The 12620-nt window shown below is 43.8% G+C and overlaps 1 protein-coding gene across 19 annotated transcripts in view; it reads right to left on the minus strand.

The window, feature by feature from the left end:
- The window catches only part of APBB2 (amyloid beta precursor protein binding family B member 2), a 487722-nt gene that overhangs the window by 130734 nt on the left and 344368 nt on the right, over positions 1-12620 (minus strand). The window lies entirely within an intron of this gene.

A 12620-nucleotide genomic window follows, 5' to 3' on the forward strand; every position in this document is an offset into this window, starting at 1 on the left:
AGCCGGCTACTCCATATGTTTCCTCTACTGCGCGGCTACTGATGACGCAATCAGTACAGGCCGCGCAGTAGAGGAAACATATGGAGTAGCCGGCTGTCTGCAGACTTCGCGGCGGCATGTATTAGGTAAGCCGCTGCAGCTGCAGACCCGGAGGGGGGAAATATTTACATCGGAGACACGGGGGGGAACGGGGAGATGCGCACATGGAGGGGGGCAGGAGGTAAATAGAGGGGAAACGCTAAGGCACGCGGGGGAGCCAGGCACAGTGATTGCCCACACAGGCAGGGAATCCCCAATGGCGGCGGGGCGGCGGTTTATAGCGGCGGGCGTTCGCAAGTTGGGGATTCCCTGCCTTTGCCGTATAAGACGCAGGGACTTTTTCTCCCCATTTTTTGGGGAGAAAAAGTGCGTCTTATACGGCGGAAAATACGGTACTCTAAGCTGATCTTCAAACAGAGAGTAAAGGTGCCCATACACTCGTCAGATTGGCAGCAGATAGATAAGAAATGCATCTGATGATCTATCTGATGCGTTTTTAGAACAATTTTTACCAGGATAGAATTCCAATAGATTTCAGTTTGAAATCTATTGAAATTCGATCTGATGGCATTTTTTTGCCATCAGATTTCCATTAAGGCCAATGCAAAATGATAAGCAATCTCATCAGATCGGCCTAAATTTTCCATCCTGCCAGTTCGACAGAAATCCATCGAAATCGATCGAAATCGGCCATCGATCGGTCGATTGGCCAACCGATTTTCAATCGATCAATCAATCGATCGATCTGGATCGATCGGTTGGCCAGAAAATCGGCTCAGTGTATGGGCCCCTTAAGGCTGACACCCCACCAGGAGTGATACATAGGACGAAATCCTTATGACCAGCCAAGCATTGTGGGAAAGACATAGTACTTATAGTACACGCCTCCAATGAATGTGGCCAGGCAATTTGCATGACAACATATGCAAATTCCTCAGCAAGCACAAGCTGCAAAACTGACAGAAGCTCTTCTTTCCAGAGTCCTGCAGCATGCAAACCTACACAATGGTCAAAAAGCTGCCTGTCTGCACAGGCAGCTGAGCAAATCATCACAGTAGGGAATTGACAACATTTCCATTTTTAAACACATAGTTTTTACCAGTATATCAGAAGAGTGGTGCTTTCTGCATCTGGATAGGCTGGAAACTTCTATTAAATTCACCAATCATATTATTTGCATAGTAAATAAAATCCAGTTATGACAGCCTTGTACATATGCTTGAGAAAGTTCAGTCGAGAACCTATGCTGTACTATCTAAGTAAAAAATGTAGTGTGTACAGCTACCGCACATCATCACATATCAACACACCCCAGCGGATTGCTTAACTATGAAGCAGCGTGTTATCTTCTTTTGTTCCTGCACCACAGGACACTGCTCACTCATGCCCCACCCATCGTCTCTCCTTCCCTTTCAATTGAACAGTACATGCTGCTCAGCTATAGCCAAACAGCATTTCTGTACAGCACTCATTCTCCAGAATGTCACTCGAATAACGTTAAAGAGAACCTGTAACAAAAAAAAGTTCCCCTGGGGGTACTCACCTCGGGAGGGGGAAGCCTCAGGGTCCCAATGAGGCTTCCCCCTCCCCTGTAGCTGCAGGCAATCCAGCGCTGGCTCCCCCAAAGTGTCCCGGAATCCTCGCTTGACAAGCGCTGATAAGCGCTGATTTATTTACCTTCCCTGGCTCCAGCGGGGGCGCTGTTGCGGCTCTCCGCACTGAGATAGGCGAAAATAGCTGATCTCTGTCGGGTCTGCTCTACTGCGCAGGCAGAGGAGACTTGCACCTGCGCAGTAGAGCGGCCCGACAGCGATCGGCTGCTTCCGCCTATCTCCGAGTGGAGAGACGATACTGCGCCTGCGCTGGAACCGGGAAGGTAAATATTTACATCCCCGCTGTTCGGGGAGCTTTTTCACCGCCGACATGGGACCGAGGAGGACGGGGGAAGCCTCAATAGGATCCGGAGGCTTCCCCACCCGAGGTGAGTACCCCCCAGGGGAGGGTTTTTTTTTATTCATGTTTTCTTTAAAGAGAACTTGAACTGAAAATAAAAAGTCAAAATAACCATACACAGGTCATACTTACCTCCTGTGTATTTTACGCCTCAATCTCTTTCTCCTCTCCCGCGTCCCATTTGTCTACTGTGATCGATGGCATTCTCTGTCCTCCATTTTAAAAATGGCCATTACCCCATAACAGCTTCCTGGTCAGCACACTGTTAAACTGTAACATCGCCCACTTGAGCCATAGGGAAACATGGACATTACCTTGCACATTCAGTTGTAACTGACAGCAGCTGATATATAACTGACAGCAACTGGTATATTTCAGTTCTGACAAAATATTGTCCGAACTGGAAGGGATCACTGTAAGAAGAAAATGGTGAGCTTCTGAGAGGAATTGACGGTGATGTAAGTATGTAATATTAATTTGCAGCTACGTCGTGGGTTTATTTGAAATAATTTTACTCGCTTCAGGTTCCCTTTAAGGTCATCATTAATTGAGCTTGTTTAATTTTTATGGTCAGGAGGTCTCTATAGACCTCTATAGTCTGTGTAGAGCTTTGCAGATCTGTAGAGTTTTAAATCCCTTTTCTGTCTAGTTCACCCCTTCTAAGTGTTTAACCCCTTCAGGACCACAGGCTTACACCCCCCTAGTGACCAGGCCATTTTCACAACACAGGGCTGTGCAGCTTTGTCAGCTTTCTGCACAGCCATACAACTCAGCACACAAATTAATCTTACCTCCTTTTATTGTCCCTAACAGGACTTTCTTTTGGAGGTGTCTAATCGCTCCTGCGATCCTTTATTTTTTTATTAGGCTTAACATGTCTGACTTTCTCTAAGAGGAGACACAAACTCCAAAGACTTTGTTAAGAAGGTGGGGACTAGGAATAGTCATTGAGATGGAAAGAACTCCAAGTTGATGCAGGGTTATGCAAATATGTACACACATGCTTCTTGAAAACAGACCAATTAAATACTACCTTGGCGGATTTGATTGGACTATTTTCAAGCTGTGCATACAGAATTTGCTTACTCATGAATCAGCTTGGAATTATTTGAATCTAATTGGCTATCTCTAGCAGTGGGCCAATGTAATCTAGCTTTTGAACCTAAAATCTACCGTATTTTTCGGACCATAAGACGCACTATTTCTCCCCCAAAAGTGGCAGGGAAAACCACCTGCGTCTTATGGTCCGAATGTAACAATTAAGACCAGCACTAGAGCCCACACATACACCGCAGCCAGACACGGGGCTGCGTCCACCACATCACCTTACTCAATAGCTTTTCCTCTATCATCTTACATTTGTTTCAGATGCCCGGCTTGCCGTTTAAGTGGGGATGCTGTCAATTATGGCCGCTGCACCGGCCAAACACGCTGACTTCACGCCGCTCATCGCGGAAGCGCTCGCTGTTCCCAGAGGCGCTTAATTTGAATCCTTGTGCAGATTGTTTGATACTCCTCCCTATATTGCCTGATGAAGCGGGGTTAAACCTGCGAAACGCGTTGCATTTCTTTTTGGAGTTCCTAATAAATGTGTTTGACTGTCTGAATCGCAGTCGTTGTCGTGTCTGCTTGAGGGAGGTAAGACCACCACTTCCTCCTTCAATTTTGCCATTTAAGTTGGTTTTTAACCACTTCACCACTGAGGGGTTTACCCCCTGACCACCAGAGCAATTTTCACCTTTCAGCGCTCCTTCCATTCATTCGTCTATAACTTTATCATTACTTATCACAATTAAACGATCTATATCTTGTTTTTTCCACCACCAATTAGGCTTTCTTTAGGTGGGACATTATGCCAAGAATTATTTTATTCTAAATGTGTTTTAATGGGAAAATAGGAAAAATGTGGGAAAAAAATTAATTATTTTTCAGTTTTCGGCCATTATAGTTTTTAAATAATGCATGCTACTGTAATTAAAACCCATGAAATGTATTTGCCCTTTTGTCCCGGTTATAAAACCATTTAAATTATGTCCCTATCACAATGTTTGGCGCCAATATTTTATTTGGAAATAAAGGTGCATTTTTTTCAGTTTTGCGTCCATCCCTAATTACAAGCCCATAGTTTATAAAGTAACAGTGTTGTACCCTCCTGACATACATATTTAAAAAGTTCAGTCCCTAAGGTAACTATTTATGTATTTTTTTTTTATTGTACATTTTTTAATTTTTTTTTATTACAAAAAAAAAAAAAATTGGGAGTGTGGGAGGTAATGAGTTAATTTTTTGTGTAAAAGTAATTTATTTGTATGTGAAAAATGTGTAGGGTGTAGTTTTACTATTTGGCCACAAGATGGCCACAGTAACTTTTTGTTTTAATGCGACCTTCAAGCGTCCTTCCGGAAGCTTGGAGGAAGTACTTGGAGGCTGGGTAAGATCACAATGATCGCGCTGCCCATCGGAGAGCAGCGGATCATAGCGGGGCTTAGATCAACGAACGGGAATGGATTTTCCCGTTCATTGATCTCCGGGCGAGCGGGCGGCGGCGTGTTTACTAGCGGCGGGCGGCGTGTTTACGAACAGGAGCGCGGGCAGCGGCGGGAGTGCGCAAAGTACGGATTTCTCCGTCCCTGGGGGTTAAAGGATGGAAAAAAGGACGGAGAAATCCGTAAGGGCGGGGGTAAAGTGGTTAAACTCATTTAATCTAATATTATACTTTTGGCGCCTCTGTTCATTGTATACAATTTTGAGTCCACCCTTGGAGGGTTGCTACCCTTTCTTCCTGTCTACAGAGAGCGACTTCTTAATCCTGAGTGGGGTCAGGACAATCTCCCCACCTGCCTTTACAGTGGTTGCCTGCTGGTGACCCTGACTTGTGAGTATCTAGCAATACAAACTTATTGCCACCTTGTCCAGTACGAATTACACTATTGGGGCTCTTGGTGTTCCCTGTTTTTATCGGAATAGCCTGAGTTGGAGAAAGAGAGGGTTGGCAGATCAGTCCGAGTGCGGGTTGGTAATCCATCAGAAAGATACAGCAGTTACCATTGAGAGAGGCACTGTCAGATACAAGGAAATGGGAGTTCTAGGTAATATTCACATATAAACTCTGTTGAGATATTGATGCTCTTACTACAACATAATTGCTAACAGAGTTTGTATAATAGCATAATATTTGCCATACCACCTCTTTAACAAAAACAGTATCCAGATGATCCTCTCTAAATTAAACTAGTATATAAACAATAAGTACTATAAAATGATCGTAGAGTTTACAGTGAAAAAAAAGCATAATGTGAGTTTAAATATCATTTCTAGGAAGGAACATCGCTCAAATTACAGGATCCCTACTGTTATGCAGGGTAAACACGGCTCATTTTTGCCGCTCGATTCTCCTGTTCAATCGTTTCGCCGCTCGATTCTGCAGTCGATTCTCTTATCTTCTGCTCGTTTTTTTATGTTTTTCCATTCACTGCTATCACAAATCGAGCAGCGAAATGGTCGAGTGGGAGATTGGACATGCCGGTGTACATTGCATGATAATGTAAATTGCCCAGTCAACTCATATCCATGGGGTAGAGTGCCTAGATTAGAGGGCCCCATACAAATGTTGCAATGGGGCCCAATAGAGTCTCAAGCTATGCCACTGGAAGACAGTATTACAGACCAAACCAGCCAAGTAATAAAAGATGAATAATTCAGAAGTCATTTATGTGCAAAGCGGAAGACTTTATACCATTGCAAATTATGAGCTATTCAGCACAATATCAATTAAAAAAAAGCATGCGCCTGAGTTCCAGCCTTTAAATAGCGGCTTTGTTCTATACGCCTGGAGTTCAGGTTGTAATCAGACAACACATTAGTAATTCCCGGCACCCGCCATTGAGCTCCTCTTCACACAGTTTGCATAGGAAAGTGTTATGTGTTTTTCATGACAATGGTTAGTTGTTTTGTTATCAAGGACAGATTGTTATAATACAAAGTGTATATTAAAAAGCATATTTTCCACTGGTAGACCTTGAAAGCAGGTTTGTAGGAAGCAGCCGGCTAAGATGTATGGCTCCGGATGGAGGCGGCTGCAGCTTCTGCTATCTCTCAGATAAATGTTTGCAGAGAAGCTGTAGATTTGCCATCTCTGGCATTCATGCTCCAATAGAATGCAATGTATTTCCTGTGTGCCGAAATGCCTGTCAGGGCAGGGCAAGGAATGAGCGTGATTCAGGGGACGTGTCTGCAGAGAACATATTGGGATGGAAGACTTCACTCACTGTAAATGTAACATGGCACAATGCTGACAATGGACTTTGTAAGATGCAGTATGTCACAGCTCACACTGTCACATTGCCTACACACTTGTCATCTGCTGACGAGCACAGCTTTACTGTTGCTGATGATGTGGGGAGCTGGCTACCAATCTGCTCCCCTGTATTTGTGCCTTCTCCTTCTTTCTCTTATTAAAACGTGCATTTTATAAACATGGCTAAAATGATGCAGAAACATGAGTATCATTATTAGCTATTTCAGTTACTTACAGGCCAGTGTGATACGTACAACTGAAGCACACACAGTGGTGCGGTTTGCAGATCAAATCTTTTCATGCAAGCCCTAAAAACGAAATCATGAAAGTACCTCAAGTTAAAGTGAGTCTGAAGTGTTATTAAAACAAAAAAAAAAAAACAGATACCTAAGGAGAGGGAAGGCTCAGGGTCCTATAGAGCCCCAATTCTCCTACGGTGCCCACGTTCCAGTGCTGGATACCCCATTAGCAGTCTCCAACCGATGGGTTGGCGACTGCTCTCTGCTGCCGCGGGAGGCTTCGGCAATCTTCAGGAGCCCGAGTGCTGCCGAAGACGCACCGCTCCGAACTGTGCATGTGCAAGCATGCATTCTCGTGCATGTGCAGTACGGAGCAGCCTGTCTTCAGGTGCACTCGGGCTCCCAAACATTGCCAAAGCCTCCCACAGAGGCGGAAGGGAGCAGTCTCCAACCCATTGGTCGGAGACTGCTAACGGGGGAATCCAGCACTGAAAGGCAGGGACCGTAGGAGGTATGGGAAGGATCTATAGAACACAGAGCCTTCCCTCTCCTTAGGTAAGTAGCTTTTTTTTTTATTTTAATAACACTTCAGACTCACTTTAAGCCTTCTACACAAGCTAGAGAAAGCTCAGTCAGATGATTATTCAGGCTATGTCGGTTGAACTTGTGTTTGGTGCGTTTCTCAGGCCTTACATAAGGGTTCTTTTCCCGTTTCTGTTCACTGCCTTGATTCTACCCCAATCCATGGAGTCTACACAATTGTGGTGCATATACGATTTGTGTGGATTTCAAATTGTGAAAAATTGCGTAGTGGTGCAATTGCTATATGATTTTCCTGCCCTCCTATACAAAGTATAGGAGCTCAGTTGCATGAAAAATGCAGCAGGGTGGCGATTGTGATTAGGAAAAAGAATTGCATCGCAAATGGATCACAAAAATGTAACCCTTTACCACAGTTTCTATTAGTTTTACTGTAACTAGCGGTTTGTTATCTGTAAACGATCGGAAACGAATTGCAAAACGTTGGTAGTGGAAAGACTGTGTCAGAAATGTATAGGAATTATAAGTTAATTTTGTACATACTTGACCCAGCCTTGTCCCATAAGTCTTATGGTGTTGGCAAGAGTCACCCTACACAGCCTACCATACACCTGTCATCCATCCATCCATTCTTCTTGCAAAGACATCTGTCCTGGGTTCCTGGATGTATGTCACCATGATGTTTTCCCTAGGCCTAAATTCATATAACTATGAGCATTGTTTTTGAGCATGAAGTAGCATAGGTACGTTTAAGCCACCCCACACCGCTGCATAGGTAGTTGGTCGCTGGGTAGACTACCTTTTATGGAGGTATTTTGAGGGAAATTGTTAATAGTGTAATTTCCACTAAAATTGAGTTTCACTATATACATTCCTTCAGACCACGTCCATTGTAGCGTTACATGGTTTGTTAGAAGTTACATACACACCAAAATAGTTATCTGGTGACGGTTTGGGAACATGCTGCAAATCCATCCAAAGGGAAGGCGTACAAGCAGGAGGCATCTCATTGTGAGCACAACAATAGCATCAGATAGATTATCCAGCTTTCCAATAACTGCAGGATAGTAGGCCACCAATGTTGGGGGACATCTGTACTCACAGATTTTCCCCCAAATCATCACAAAGAGTACTTTGGATGACAGATCTTGGTTTTGTTTGTAGCTACCCTAATCCTTCTAGTTTGGCTCCATATTCCTATGCCTTCAGGCATACCGATAGGATTAATAATAGTTAGTTCACTCTCTGAACACAAATTGCAATCTCGATTTTGTGTTGCAATTTTGCCCCGATTTGCGTTGTGATTTCCATTCAACAGAACGAGAATCGCATCACAATCACCCCCAAAGCATTGCATGCAGCTCATTTGCGATTTATGTAAATCACAAACACTGCAGTGAGTATGATCCCATAGGGATACATGAGCAACAGTGCTTTGCTGATCATCGCCGATCAGCAAAGCGCTGAAAGCACCCAAGTGTGAACCAGCCCAACGCCTCTGGGTGGAATTTAAACAACCCATGTCCCTCTTGGATTCATTGGGCAAAACGTCCTAATCCTAGAAACACACAATACAATTATTTGACAGATTTACTGTCAGATCGACTATTTCCAACAGGTCCGGTTTGATTTCCGATCGATTTTCCGTTCACTTCTATGGAAAACCGATCGGAAATCAGATCAGAACTGTTGGAAATAGTCGATCTGACTTAAATATGTCAGGAAATTGTATCGTGTGTACCTAGCATTACCCTGCAAGATGGCCTATTGAGCCTGTAATTCAAGCCTCTACAATAGTATAGAATTGAATAAGGGCATTACTGAAGCACATACTGTTAGCTTTTCCCCTTCTTATGAATCTCCCCAACCCACTCCACAGGGGAATGTTTTTCAGTGCCATAAACCTTTAACAACTGAAAGATTAATTCAACAAAACATTTTCTATTTCCACTACTGTATTTCCATTACGGATCAATATGGTGGTGGCAGACTACCAGTAGCTTTATGACTTAGCACGATCCACCAGTAACACCGGCTGGAGTCACACTTCTGCACATCCAATTTAAAATGAAGCAAAATCCAGCTGTGAAAATAAATCCCTCTCATTGCCGTCATAGGAGATAAGCAGTGCTGTGTCCTCACCGCAGAATCAGAGACACGGAGAGGAAATCTGGGTGACACACAATGCCGCCGTCAGTTCTGTGCTAACTAAAATAAACAAAATCTACAAATGATGATTCCAACAGAACAGTATTAGTAAAACCACTGCTACATCCATCCTCATCAAGGAAGAGTAGCTCATTAATTGAACATGATGAGACCAGGTGTTCTTATGTAACATGAAAGGAGAGCACTCAGAAGTGTAATGAAAGAAGCGGGACAGCAAACAGCAAGTCAAAGATTTGCATTGCCTCTGACAGAGATGATGTAAGACATCGTACAGACAGCTCCACAGCGACAATCAAAGGAACTTTATTCACGACAGCATGAGAGCACATAAAAGACCTGGCCTTTAGGAACCAACAAAAGAGGAGGGACTCCTCCTAAAAAGATATCTCCTCAAGGACACAGTACATCATCTGCTTGTAAATGATTTCTAGGCACAGTGCAATAGAAAACTGCAGGAGCCTGTTGGCACCAAAGAAAGATCACTGCAGACGATTAGCAAGTGTCAAACTACAGCTCCTCCGTTACCAACCACTGTGAGCTGCCATACGACTAGCGATGTACATGACAAGACAAGACACAGAACATTTATACTGAGCTTTTCTCCTGGCATGCTGAAAGCACCAGCGTTGCAGCCAGGGGCGTAGCAATAGGGGTTGCAGAGGTTGGGGCTGCATCGGAGTCCTTGGGCCAGAGGGGGCCCTGAAGGACCCTTCCTCAACTACAGTATTAGCTCTCTATTGGTCCTGTGCTAATAATCACTTCTATAGATACTTTGGTAATAGTGGTAATCATTAACAAACTGTTCCCCATCCCCTTCTTCCACCTCAGACACTGTAGTTGCCATTGGTAGATTTTGGTGCGCCGTATCAATTGATATGTATAGAGTGCATGGGGGGCCCCATTGTAAAACTTGCATCAAGGCCCACAGCTCCTTAGCTACGCCACTGGTTGCAGCCACTACGGGTCACGCAGGGGTCTCAAACTCACAGCCCGCGGGCCATTTGCGGCCCTCGATACAATATTTTGTGGCCCTCGCCGGCAAAAGCTTCCTTATAGTTCGCTTCAGTGCTCCCAAGTAATCCGCCGCATCCCCGCCGCTAAACGAGGGCTGCAGAGCCCCCAAATCGCCCGGGGGGCAATCCGCTGGCATTTCCTGGAAGGGGCAGAGCTTTCAGCTTCAGCTCTGCCCCTCCTGACGTCAATCGCCGCACGGATCGCCGCCTCTCCCCGCCCCTCTCTGTGAAGGAAGAGTGAGAGGGGCGGGCAGAGGCAGCGATGCGCCGCGATTGTGAAATTCCTTATGCGGCCCAGCCTCATCCTGACTTTGCCTCCTGCGGCCCCCAAGTAAATTGAGTTTGAGACCCCTGCTCTATAGACTGTAGCAATGTTAGGACTGGGACCCACTACAAAGATCAAAGTGCTATCGCATTCCCTAGCAATTTGTAGTAGCGGTTTTTAAGTGATTTTGGGAGGAATGTCTCTGCTCCTATACAATACATTCGAACGGAAAAACTCCTAAAATGTTTCATATCCTGCGATTGTGATTTGCCTAATTGCAATTGATCTAGTGAAATCTGTCCCACCCATTTACATTGGCAGAGCATTTAGGGGAATCACTAGTGATTTAAAGCAATCCCTAAACGCTCAAAAAAAACACCCTAGTGGGTTCCAGCCCTTAGGGAGTCTTGCCCAATGTTTCCTCATTGAATAGTTGCTGGCTTACTGAACAGGAAGAGCAGATATTGGCCTCCTGTGTCAGAGGAAGAGCCCTTAACCAGTACACTGTCCAACCACATCTGTCCTAGACATGGGCCGCCTTATAATATGGCGTTAAACTTATGGTGGCCACTAATGATCCAATCTTTTTCATCCAATCTTACCATTTCTATGTAATATAAGGTAACTGCCTGAAGTATCCATTCAGTATATTCACTCAATTTACCCTCATTATACATAGATCTGGTAAGTTTGGATGAAAAAGGTTGGATCATTAGTGGCCAGGGTGGTATTGCTAAAAGTGGAGTGCCATTATTTCTGAAGATGTAAGAAAACTGGTCTGCCTATCAACATACGGTATTTTATAAAAGGGATGCTCAGTTTACATTATGGCTTACCTATAACTGACACTTTTGTCAATAATTATTGATAACAAGTGACAATTGGCACATTTATGAAATAGTGATTGATCTGTGTGATCACCGGCTCGCACACGCCCATTCCTGCCCCGCTGTGATTGGTCATGGTGCTGACTGGATGTTGCGTACGGCAAGATGGTGAGTGCGATGTCTAGAGAGATGGGTGCACACATTTTCTTTCACAATCAGCATGGCGCATGCCACCAGCTTGTTTCTTTATAAATACAGTAGGTTTTCCAGCCCTGCCCACTTTAACTTCACTTTCATTAACAGAAGTTTCAAAGCTACACAAGGCATTAAGTAATTTAATATTAATAGACTTATTTCCTCTTCCATTTGCAACCAACTGTGATTTTCTTTGCAAATGTGGCAAGAGCACTCAGGTTGCTATGGAGAACAACTCGATTTGGTGTACAGGATGCCTCAAAATCCCAATGCCATTTGTATTTGCTGCACAGAGCAGGAAGTAAACGTATAGCATCATCCTATAATGACCAAGGTAGACTGTTCTGTTGTGTATCTACAGAGCTGATGAGATGTTTCATTTCTCTTCTGCAAACCCAAGACTGACATTTAGCTTTCCTTGTCATGAATTGGTTTCTATCAACTGTACAGCAGATCAATAGACAAATGTGGAATAATGTTTGTTAAAATCCCAGTAATAAACAACCAACCTGGAGAAGATTCCTTCTCTCTCATTGTAGTAATAATGTTTACAAATGTTTGCACGGTGGGGAAAATACAGCCTATGTTGGCCATTATATTAGCACCTGTCTAACAGCAGTGTGCATGTCACTAATGGTATTTTAATCACCATGTACTGTAGACATTTTAGTGACTGAGCATATCAGATGGGACATTTCTGTTCTTATTTATTTTTTGGTAACCATATTTTAATATCTTGTGAAGTTGGGACCACAAGAGAGAGAAAAAAGAAACATTCAGGAAAGGAAGATGTTGCAATTTCCAATTACTAAGTGGGAAACCCTTTAATGGGCCATACTATTATTATTATTGATTTATATACCGGCAACACCAGCATCTTCCGTAGTGCTGTACAACAGCATACAAGGTATAACAAAGTTATATAAATGATACAATAATTAACCAAAAAAAGACAATGGTGGATTACAGCTGATGCAACTACAGATTTTACATAGGGATGGAATACATGTGTGCACATTACACAGCATTGAGAGACAAACAGGAAACAGAGCTGTGGCCAATCGGCCTTGCATTCTAATGGGT

The sequence above is a fragment of the Hyperolius riggenbachi genome, chromosome 1 (genome assembly GCF_040937935.1).
Source record: "Hyperolius riggenbachi isolate aHypRig1 chromosome 1, aHypRig1.pri, whole genome shotgun sequence".
In the NCBI taxonomy this organism is placed as follows: domain Eukaryota; kingdom Metazoa; phylum Chordata; class Amphibia; order Anura; family Hyperoliidae; genus Hyperolius; species Hyperolius riggenbachi.